Below are 10000 nucleotides of genomic sequence, written 5' to 3'. Positions count from 1 at the left end.
ATTTTTTACGGGGTCTCTGGACCAAATAAAAACGATCTGTCGAGTCAGAATTCCAAAAATCGAAAATTCCCGAAATTTCTGTACTTAAGAGGCGGGGCGCCCACTATCGACAAAAGTGTGCCGAAACCCACAAACGTTGTGTTACGCGCGCTAAAATAAATACAAGCCTGATCGCTGAAAATGTATTCTATTTGAATAAGGTAAGTATCAACACCAAGGAAGCAATTCCTTTATTATAAATTCATACTCTGACATTGCGCTAATATTGCTCGTGATTGTTATTTAGTTAAAAGATATAATTTATATTACTTTTATTTTATTTTTATTTTACTTCTATATAATAATTATTTTATATTTTATTAAAAAATTTCTTGTTTAGTTTCTAAGCAACCACAGTTACGTTTATATGTTTAATTCTATTGTATTTTATATTTATCGATAATTTAATAAAAGTTTTAAAAGACTATTCTGGTTTTCCACGCTCTCTTCAAAAATGTGAGTTCTTTTAATTCTTCCACTTAATTATTCATTTTAAAGTAAACAACTAGTTATACATATTATTATAATGTATGTGTATTATATACTATCATTTTATAACATAAACATAGTTGAGTTATTAAATTAAACGTCAAATATTTTATTACCTTAAATTAAGTTATATTTATTATATAATCTATAATTATAAGTTATATAATTATAAGTTATAAATTATTTATTCGTAAAATCTGATGTAGTATGAGATATTCTTTAGAAAACTATAACTAACTATAAATATTCTTGTATATATAAGTCCATCTATAAATAGAACAATGAGAAATAGTAAAACAAACTAAACACAACATGTTACCGAAATGTTTATTTTAACAATATTTTTTATTTAGTTTAATCACTTAATAAACTTTACTTCTAATTATCATAGTATTAAATATAGAATATAGTTAACAATCTTTTAAACAAAGTTTTTAATAAAGTTGCAGGGAGTAATTGTAATTAAAACACCAAAAAAAAAAGGTTTTAATAAAAAAATACTTACATCAAGTTAAAATTTTATAAGGAATAATTTTAAAATATCAAATCGATTGTAAATTAAGTGCAAATAGGTTTTTTAAACAAACCGAAGGGTTTATAAAGGCTTGTAAACGCTTTCAAACGCCTACGACCATACCACACTGAGCACACCCCATCTCGTCCGATCTGGGAAGTTAAGCAGTGTCGGGCGTGGTTAGTACTTAGATGGGTGACCGCTTGGGAATACCACGTGCCGTAGGCTTTTACTTTTTGAATTCATCTTTTTTGTTTTATTTTTCTTTCTGACCTATTTATACTTATTACTCGTTTATTTACATTTCTTTAACGCTTAAAAGAAAAGAAAATTCTAGTTATTAGAAAACAAAAACCTTAGCCAATCAGATAACGTTATTTGCTGTTTAAACCAATTAAAGCGCTAAAAAAGTGGTTTGACCAGTTTGAGATATCGAAAAAATAATGGCACCATCTTGTAGAGTACAATTTTCTGAGTTAAAATTAATACAATTAGTCTTTTATACTAAAACTTAAAAGTCTTTTTGTCCACAAACAACTAAAAGCCTGGCTACTTGAAAAATCAAACAAAAATAAATTTTGAACTTTTGTATTGTGAGTCATAATAAGTTATTTACTGTTACCAACAGATACTAGCAAAAGCTTTTTAAAGTTTTGTATTAACTTAATGTATTTGTAATTACTTTTACTTAAAAGAGACTATTGAGTTACGTTTACTTAGTTTACTTTTGTATGTGTATTAAATATATAGCAATTTTGTTTGAACTTAAATAAGGACTATTAAACTTTTAAAAGAAAACTATCAAAGTTTACTAACTCAAAAGCTAAATCTTAGTTTTATTGTTATAAACATTTATGTTGTAATTTACTAATAACTAAATGAGTTTATTTCAAACAAAAAGAATTAAATAATGTTATGTCAAGCCTACTATATGAGGTATATAGGTATATAAGGTATACAAGCTTATGTTTGAAAGTTATAATAATAAAAATAAAAATAAATATTTAGTTGGTAAAATTTGTATGTTTTAATATGCTTTGAAATTAGAGTTAGTATAGAAGTTTTTTTTTAAATATAATAAATATAAATATTTAGTTACTAATAATAAACTAAAATACCAATTTTGTAGTTATTACAAAAAAAAAACTTATCTTACTTAAAGTTCACTGTAATTGAAATATTATACAAAAGCTTCATTATTATAAGCTTTGAATAACTTTACTTCATAACTATATTCATGTTTGCATATTTAAACTATAAAAAGTTAGTGTTTTGTGTATTGACTTTATGATTATTTTATTTTAGTAACTGTTAGTTTTATACTTTAATAAAAGAAATATGGTTAACAAGTAAGTTAAAAATGAAAGAAGCCTAAAAAAAACACACTAATTAACTGCTTATTCAATAGTTTGATTATTTAATTATTTTTCTGTTATATAGTTTAATCTTATTGTATAAAAAATACAGAGGTTTAAAGTAAGTTTGAATAAAAATAAAACAAAACATATAAAATAAGCATTAGTTCAAATACATAGTTTTTTTTTTAATGTTCGCGATGGAGAAAACAATGGAGAAAATTTAATTCTTTAATAATAAGTAGTAATTTAAATAAAAAATAATACAAATAAAGTTATACAATATATATACAATAGTTTGTCAAACTAGGCAAAAAAGAGTAGGCCACCACTACAATCCAATGTTCCAACTGGAAATTCAATGAGATCGTTACTGTACTTGTGATGAACGTTGATAATCCCCAAGATTGTAAGTCGAAGGCCTTACCCAACCTAACCAGCGCACTGGTTTTCTTACAACTGAATTAATCAACATTTAATATTGAATATAATCATTATTGATAGATAGAGGAATGTTGACAATCAACAACAGATTGTAAGTCAAAGGCATTACTCGACCCAAGTACCCACAACCTAGATTGAACAACATTTATTAGATAGATTTGTTTATTGATAGATAGAGGAATATTGACAATCCACAACAGATTGTAAGTCAAAGGCATTACTCGACCCAAGTACCCACAACCTAGATTGAACAACATTTGTTAGATAGATTTGTTAGATAGATAGATAGATAGTACAGTATAATCTCAAAGAATTTGAAGTTGAACATTGAACAATAGTGGCCACCATTTCAGGCCTGCTGGCAGCTAGATTACAGCCCCCGGCTACGCAGACCTGCAATATTGATGAAAAAAAACAGTATATATATTTCCGAATCTGAATTTGAGTACTTTTTATATATTATTAACAAAATTTTTTAGGGGTAATATCTGTTTAGTTTTTTAATATATCTTTAAAATAAAACACTAAGTTAATAATATAATAATAATAAAATAATAATATTTTGTTTTTAATTCGTTAATAAAATTATTTAATAATATTATATATTAAATGTATATAATAAGTTTAAGTAATAAAATAAATATAATATAACAAATATATTGTATAATAATAATTTTAAAATTAGTAAAAAAAAAATAAACATAGTTGAGTTATCAAATTAAAAAAACTAGAACGTCAAGTATTTAATTACTAAAATTAATTTAATTAAAAAAAAATCTCAGGTAGTCTAAAATGTCAGGAATTATTTAAAAATAAATATATATATAAATATAAATTTAAAACTTATTATATTGAAAAGATTGATGAATAATACTCTTGAATGTATGCAATGTTTGTATTTGTAATGCAATAACATAAATGGATAGATCAATGACAAATTGTAAACATATTGTATTATTTTATTTTACGATTTTATTTTATTTATTTAGTTTAATAATTCAATAAACTTTACTTCTACTTGTCCTGGTCTTAGGTAATTTATAGATAGCAATTATTTAAACAAACACTTTTGTACAGTTACAATACAGTTTTAGTACAGTTTGGGAGTAACTGTTGATAAAAAAAAGAAAAAAAAAGGTTAATTCAGGTTAAAATTTTATAAGGATTAATTTTAAAATATCAAATCGATTGTAAATCAAGTGCAAATAGGTTTTTTAAACAAACCGAAGGGTTTATAAAGGCTTGTAAACGCTTTCAAACGCCTACGACCATACCACACTGAGCACACCCCATCTCGTCCGATCTGGGAAGTTAAGCAGTGTCGGGCGTGGTTAGTACTTAGATGGGTGACCGCTTGGGAATACCACGTGCCGTAGGCTTTTGCCTTTTGAATTCATCTTTTTTGTACTATTTTTCTTTCTGACCTATTTATACTTATTACTCGTTTATTTACATTTCTTTAACGCTTAAAAGAAAAGTAAATTCTAGTTATTAGCAAATAAAAACGTAAGCCAATCAGATAACGTTATTTGCTGTTTAAACCAATTAGAGCGCTAAAAAAGTGGTTTGACCAGGTTGAGATATCGAAAAAATAATGGCACCATCTTGTAGAGTACAATTTTCTGAGTTAAAATTAATACAATTAGTCATTTATACTAAAACTTTAAAGTCTTTTTGTCCATAAACAAATAAAAGCGTAGCTACTTGAAAAATCAAACGAAAATAAATTTTGCACTTTTGTATTGTGAGTCATAATAAGTTATTTACTGTTACCAACAGATACTAGCAAAAGCTTTTTAAAGTTTTGTATTAACTTAATGTATTTGTACTTAGTTTAAATTAATAGAGTTTATTTGGTTTACTTTATTATGTGTATTGAATGTGCTAGTATCTAAAAATAAATACAACTAAAACAAAACAAACAAGGAGAGTACTTGAATAGAACCAACACAATTTACAGACCAGTTGTGTACTAAATTTAAAGCAATTCTGAATAGTGAATATGCAATTATTATTATAAGTTCAAAGTTCACTTTAATTTAAATTAATGTATTTTTTAAATTGGTTTTATTTAATAGATAGTAGTGAATTACTTTATTTAATTTACTTTAGTAAGTGTTGTATAACTTTATTTGAACCAGAAGCAAAACGGGATTATACTTTCAATAAACTACACAATTTACAGACCAGTTGTGTACTAAATTTAAAGCAATTCTGAATAGTGAATATGCAATTATTATTATAAGTTCAAAGTTCACTTTAATTTAAATTAATGTATTTAATAGATAGTAGTGAATTACTTTATTTAATTTACTTTAGTATGTGTTGTATAACTTTATTTAAACCAGAAGCAAAACGGGATTATACTTTCAATAAACTACACAACTTACAGACCAGTTGTGTACTAAATAAAAAGCTATTGTGAATAGTGAATATGCAATTATTATTATAAGTTTATAAGTTTACAGTTTACAAAAGCTTTACAATTTAGTTATTATTTTGTTCATATTTGCATATCTAATTTATGAAAAGTTAGTGTTATGTGTATTGGCTTTTTAATTTCTTTATTTGTAGAACTGTTAGTTTTATATTCTAAAGAAACATGTTTAAATAAATATGTTTAACAAGTAACTTAAAAATGGAAGAAATATATTGTATATATTGAACTATTTATATTTATTCTAGCTATTTGCTTAGTGTATTTATTAATGTGATTATTTTATGTTGTTGTTTGTCTTATAGTTTAATCGTATTGTGTTTAAATATATATAACAAATACAGAGGTTTAAAGTAAGTTTAAATGAAAATAAAATAAGACATATAGTTGAAATATAAGTTTAAAAAAATAGTTTTTTATTTTATTTCTTTGTTTGTTTGATTGTTTGTTTATTATATAATCGCGACGTTTCATTTTATTACTTTTAAGCATACTAAATATAATAATAGGTATAGTTATAGGAAAAATTCAATTAGTTTCTAATGTAATAAAAAAGTTTATTTCCACAAATAAATAAATACCTGAAAAATCAAATGAAAAATAAATTTCGCACTCTTGTATTGTGAGTCATAATAGGTTATTTACTGTTACCAACAGATACTAGCAAAGGCTTTTTAAAGTTCTATGTTAATTCAATGTATTTGTACTTAGTTTTATTAAAATGACAGTATTGATGGTTACGTTTATTAAGTATGTTTATTTAACGTTATGTAACTCAAGTAAAACCAGAAGCAAAAAGGGAGACTACTTTAAATAAACTACATCATTTATTGTTATATATAACTCTAATAAAACCAGAAGCAAAAAGGGAGACTACTTTAAATGAACTACACAAATTAAAAATATATTATCAAATATAAATCAATCGTGTTGTGTTTCAAAATACATGTTTCAAATAATGTTTTACAAGTATTTATCAGTTATTTAGTTTTCTTTTTATAGTTTAGCCGTATTGTTTTATTTATTTGTTATTATTTTTATTTAATTGTTTGCTTATTATATTTATCGCGATGTGCTTAAAAGAATAGAACAAATACAAAAGTTTAAATTGTAAGTTTTAAATAAAATAAAATGAAACGTACAAAATAAGCTTATGATTTATTATTATTATTATTATTATTTTTATTTCATTGTTTGTTTATTATATCTATCGCGATCTGCTTAAAAAAATAAAACGAGTATTAAGGTTTGAAAAGTAAGTTTAAATAAAAATAAAATGAAACATATAAAATAAGCTTATGTTTTTTTTTTTTTTTTCATTTTTATTTATTTTTATTTAATTGTTTGTTTATTATATTTATCGCGATCTGCTTAAAAAAATAAAACGAGTATTAAGGTTTGAAAAGTAAGTTTAAATAAAAATAAAATGAAACATATAAAATAAGCTTATGTTATTTTTTTTTTTTTTTTTTTATTATTATTATTTTTAATCAATTTTTTGTTTATTATATTTATCGCAATGTGCTTAAAACGATAAAACAAATATAAAGATTTAAAAAGTAAGTTTAAATAAAAAATAATACAAATAAAGCTTATTTATAATAAACAAACATATTTAAAACATTAAAAAAAGTAGTTTATATATATTATTTTTTATTTATTTCTTTTAAACATATTAAATAAAGTATAAAAAAAGTATTAAAACATTTAAACGTAGCATAAATAAGCTTAAAATATTAAAAAAATTGAAAAGAAACAAAGAAATTAAAAAAAAATCGGGAAAAATCGGCAAAAAAGTTCAACAGCAACATTTGAGCATCATACACGTATGCATTACTTTACACTAGTGAGAGAGACGTGTTTGTGCGTTCGGTCGACTTGGCGAGAAAGCGGGCTTAAAGCATTACTGTTTAGCACCCGAGGCGCGGCTATTGCAGCGGCGGCGAACGTGCTATGTAAACGCATCGGAGCAGCGTATGAAAAACTACAAGCGTCCAGCGGCGGTAGGCTTATAGCTTTGCGAAGTCGTCGAGACGAGTAGCCGACGCAGGCAGGCACGGCTCGAGGCGGGTAACTGCAGCAGACAGATGGCGTGTTGCTGCTGACGAGTTAACCGGCAGAAGGCAAACGGTTGGTCGGGAGAAAGAACAGTCAGTTGTATAGCTGCATGCTGCAGTCGACGCGGGCTGGCGCTTTAAACAGCAAAAGGCCGGCGCCGACTTTCAGTAACGTTCGCAAGGCTTTTAAGCCGAGTGATAGAAAAGGTCTGTATTTATACAGTAAAAACGCTCAGTCGAGCAACGGGTTTAAACGCCCTCGGATAGTTATCTGGTTGATCCTGCCAGTAGTCATATGCTTGTCTCAAAGATTAAGCCATGCAAGTGTAAGTACGAGCTCACGTACAGTGAAACTGCGAATGGCTCATTAAATCAGTTATGGTTCATTTGATTGTACGCTTTTACATGGATAACTGTGGCAATTCTAGAGCTAATACATGCGTAAAGCGCCGAACTGACGTGAGGCGCGCATTTATCAGACCAAAACTAACCGGCTTTCGGGTCGTTACAATGGTGACTCTGGATAAGCTTGCGGATCGCACGGCCTAGTGCTGGCGACATCTCATTAAAGCAACTGCCCTATCAACTATCGTCGGTACGGTATCGGCCTACCGAGGTTGTAACGGGTGACGGAGAATCAGGGTTCGATTCCGGAGAGGGAGCCTGAGAAACGGCTACCACATCCAAGGAAGGCAGCAGGCGCGCAAATTACCCATTCCCGGCTCGGGGAGGTAGTGACGAAAAATAACAATGCAGACCTCGTACGAGGTCCTGCAATTGGAATGAGTACACTTTAAACTTTTTAACGAGTATCCATTGGAGGGCAAGTCTGGTGCCAGCAGCCGCGGTAATTCCAGCTCCAAAAGTGTATATTTAAGTTGTTGCGGTTGAAAAGCTCGTAGTTGGATATAGGGACGGCGAGGTTGGTCGGTCGAAAGGCTAGCACTGGCCTCGTTGTTCTTGTTGGTCGGTGCCTTCGCGGTGCTCTTAACTGAGTGTTGCGGTGGTCCGGCAAGTTTACCTTGAAAAAATTAGAGTGTTCAAAGCAGGCTTTACGCTTGTATAATGTTGCATGGAATAATGGAATAGGACCTCGGTTCTATTTTGTTGGTTTTCGGAGCACGAGGTAATGATTAATAGGAACGGACGGGGGCATCCGTACTGTGCCGTTAGAGGTGAAATTCTTGGATCGGCGCAAGACGAACGACTGCGAAAGCATTTGCCAAGAATGTTTTCTTTAATCAAGAGCGAAAGTCAGAGGTTCGAAGACGATCAGATACCGTCCTAGTTCTGACCTTAAACGATGCCGACTAGCGATCGGGCAGTGTCGAACTTAAGAACTGTCCGGCAGCTTCCGGGAAACCAAAGTCTTTGGGTTCCGGGGGAAGTATGGTTGCAAAGCTGAAACTTAAAGGAATTGACGGAAGGGCACCACCAGGAGTGGAGCCTGCGGCTTAATTTGACTCAACACGGGAAATCTCACCCGGCCCGGACACAGCGAGGATTGACAGATTGAGAGCTCTTTCTTGATTCTGTGGGTGGTGGTGCATGGCCGTTCTTAGTTGGTGGAGCGATTTGTCTGGTTAATTCCGATAACGAACGAGACTCTTACTTGCTAAATAGCTGCTCGACCCATTGGGTCGGAGACAACTTCTTAGAGGGACTAGTGGCGTTTAGCCACACGAGATTGAGCAATAACAGGTCTGTGATGCCCTTAGATGTTCGGGGCCGCACGCGCGCTACACTGACCGGATCATCGTGTGTTCCCTAGGCCGAAAGGTCCGGGTAATCCGTTGAACCCCGGTCGTGCTAGGGATAGGGACTTGCAATTGTTTCCCTTGAACGAGGAATTCCCAGTAAGCGCGAGTCATTAGCTTGCGTTGATTACGTCCCTGCCCTTTGTACACACCGCCCGTCGCTACTACCGATTGAATGGTTTAGTGAGGTCCTCCGATTGAGCCTGGTACGTGCGGCAACGCACTCGCCGGTGTTCGAAAAGACGATCGAACTTGATCATTTAGAGGAAGTAAAAGTCGTAACAAGGTTTCCGTAGGTGAACCTGCGGAAGGATCATTAACGAATCGAAATTTGATTTCAAGCGACGTCTCTTCTTCGAAGGGACCGAGCCCTGTAACTGTTATAGTTCGGTCGCGTTGCTTTCTGACAGCGGGAGTAATAATTCAGCACGCAAGTGCTGGCGCGGCCGCTTCTTTTTGAACACGATTTTTTGGTTGCATTGAGATTGATTAACACGAGAGATCTCTTAGCGGTGGATCACTCGGCTCGAGCGTCGATGAAGGACGGAGCTAGCTCCGAGAAGTAATGTGAATTGCAGGACACATTGAGCATCGATATTCTGAACGCGTATTGCGGCCTCGGGTAATCCTGGGGCCACGTCCGTCTCAGGGTCTTTAACACACCGATCCTTTCATTAGTTTGAAAGTGCCTGCGACTCGTTTCTTAATTAAGGAGCGTGTCGTCAAAGACAGCTGGTCTGGCGATTTCACAGCTGAAGCGTGAGCAGCCTGCTGGCCTCGGGTGAGGTAGCAACGACGGTAGGTGCTCGAGAATAAGTTAAGTGACTTCAAAAGGCCGACGTACAAAGCGCATGTACTTTTGTAGTACATCACTTTTGACCTGAGATCGGGCGGGACGACCCGCTGAA

At 31.3% G+C, this 10000-nt stretch overlaps 5 non-coding genes across 5 annotated transcripts in view; all 5 read left to right on the top strand.

Annotated features, from left to right (window-relative positions):
* Window positions 1-1151: 1151 nt before the first annotated feature.
* Window positions 1152-1270, top strand: LOC145845498 (5S ribosomal RNA). The gene has a single exon (XR_014370382.1). It is a non-coding gene; the product is annotated as a 5S ribosomal RNA (ribosomal RNA).
* A 2831-nt stretch (window positions 1271-4101) lies between these two features.
* Window positions 4102-4220, top strand: LOC145845495 (5S ribosomal RNA). The gene has a single exon (XR_014370380.1). It is a non-coding gene; the product is annotated as a 5S ribosomal RNA (ribosomal RNA).
* Window positions 4221-7603: 3383 nt separating this feature from the next.
* Window positions 7604-9411, top strand: LOC145845476 (small subunit ribosomal RNA). Its single transcript, XR_014370363.1, has one exon. It is a non-coding gene; the product is annotated as a small subunit ribosomal RNA (ribosomal RNA).
* A 182-nt stretch (window positions 9412-9593) lies between these two features.
* On the top strand, window positions 9594-9746 carry LOC145845513 (5.8S ribosomal RNA). The gene has a single exon (XR_014370396.1). It is a non-coding gene; the product is annotated as a 5.8S ribosomal RNA (ribosomal RNA).
* Window positions 9747-9968: 222 nt separating this feature from the next.
* LOC145845492 (large subunit ribosomal RNA) overlaps window positions 9969-10000 on the top strand; it is a 3631-nt gene continuing 3599 nt past the window's right edge. The window contains exon 1 of the ribosomal RNA XR_014370378.1: window positions 9969-10000. This exon is cut by the window's right edge and continues 3599 nt beyond it. This is a non-coding gene — a ribosomal RNA (large subunit ribosomal RNA).

The sequence above is a fragment of the Thalia democratica genome, unplaced genomic scaffold, assembly GCF_965202585.1.
Source record: "Thalia democratica unplaced genomic scaffold, ktThaDemo2.hap1.1 HAP1_SCAFFOLD_69, whole genome shotgun sequence".
Classification (NCBI taxonomy): Eukaryota; Metazoa; Chordata; class Thaliacea; order Salpida; family Salpidae; genus Thalia; species Thalia democratica.
This window is presented reverse-complemented; position numbering and strand designations above follow the sequence as displayed.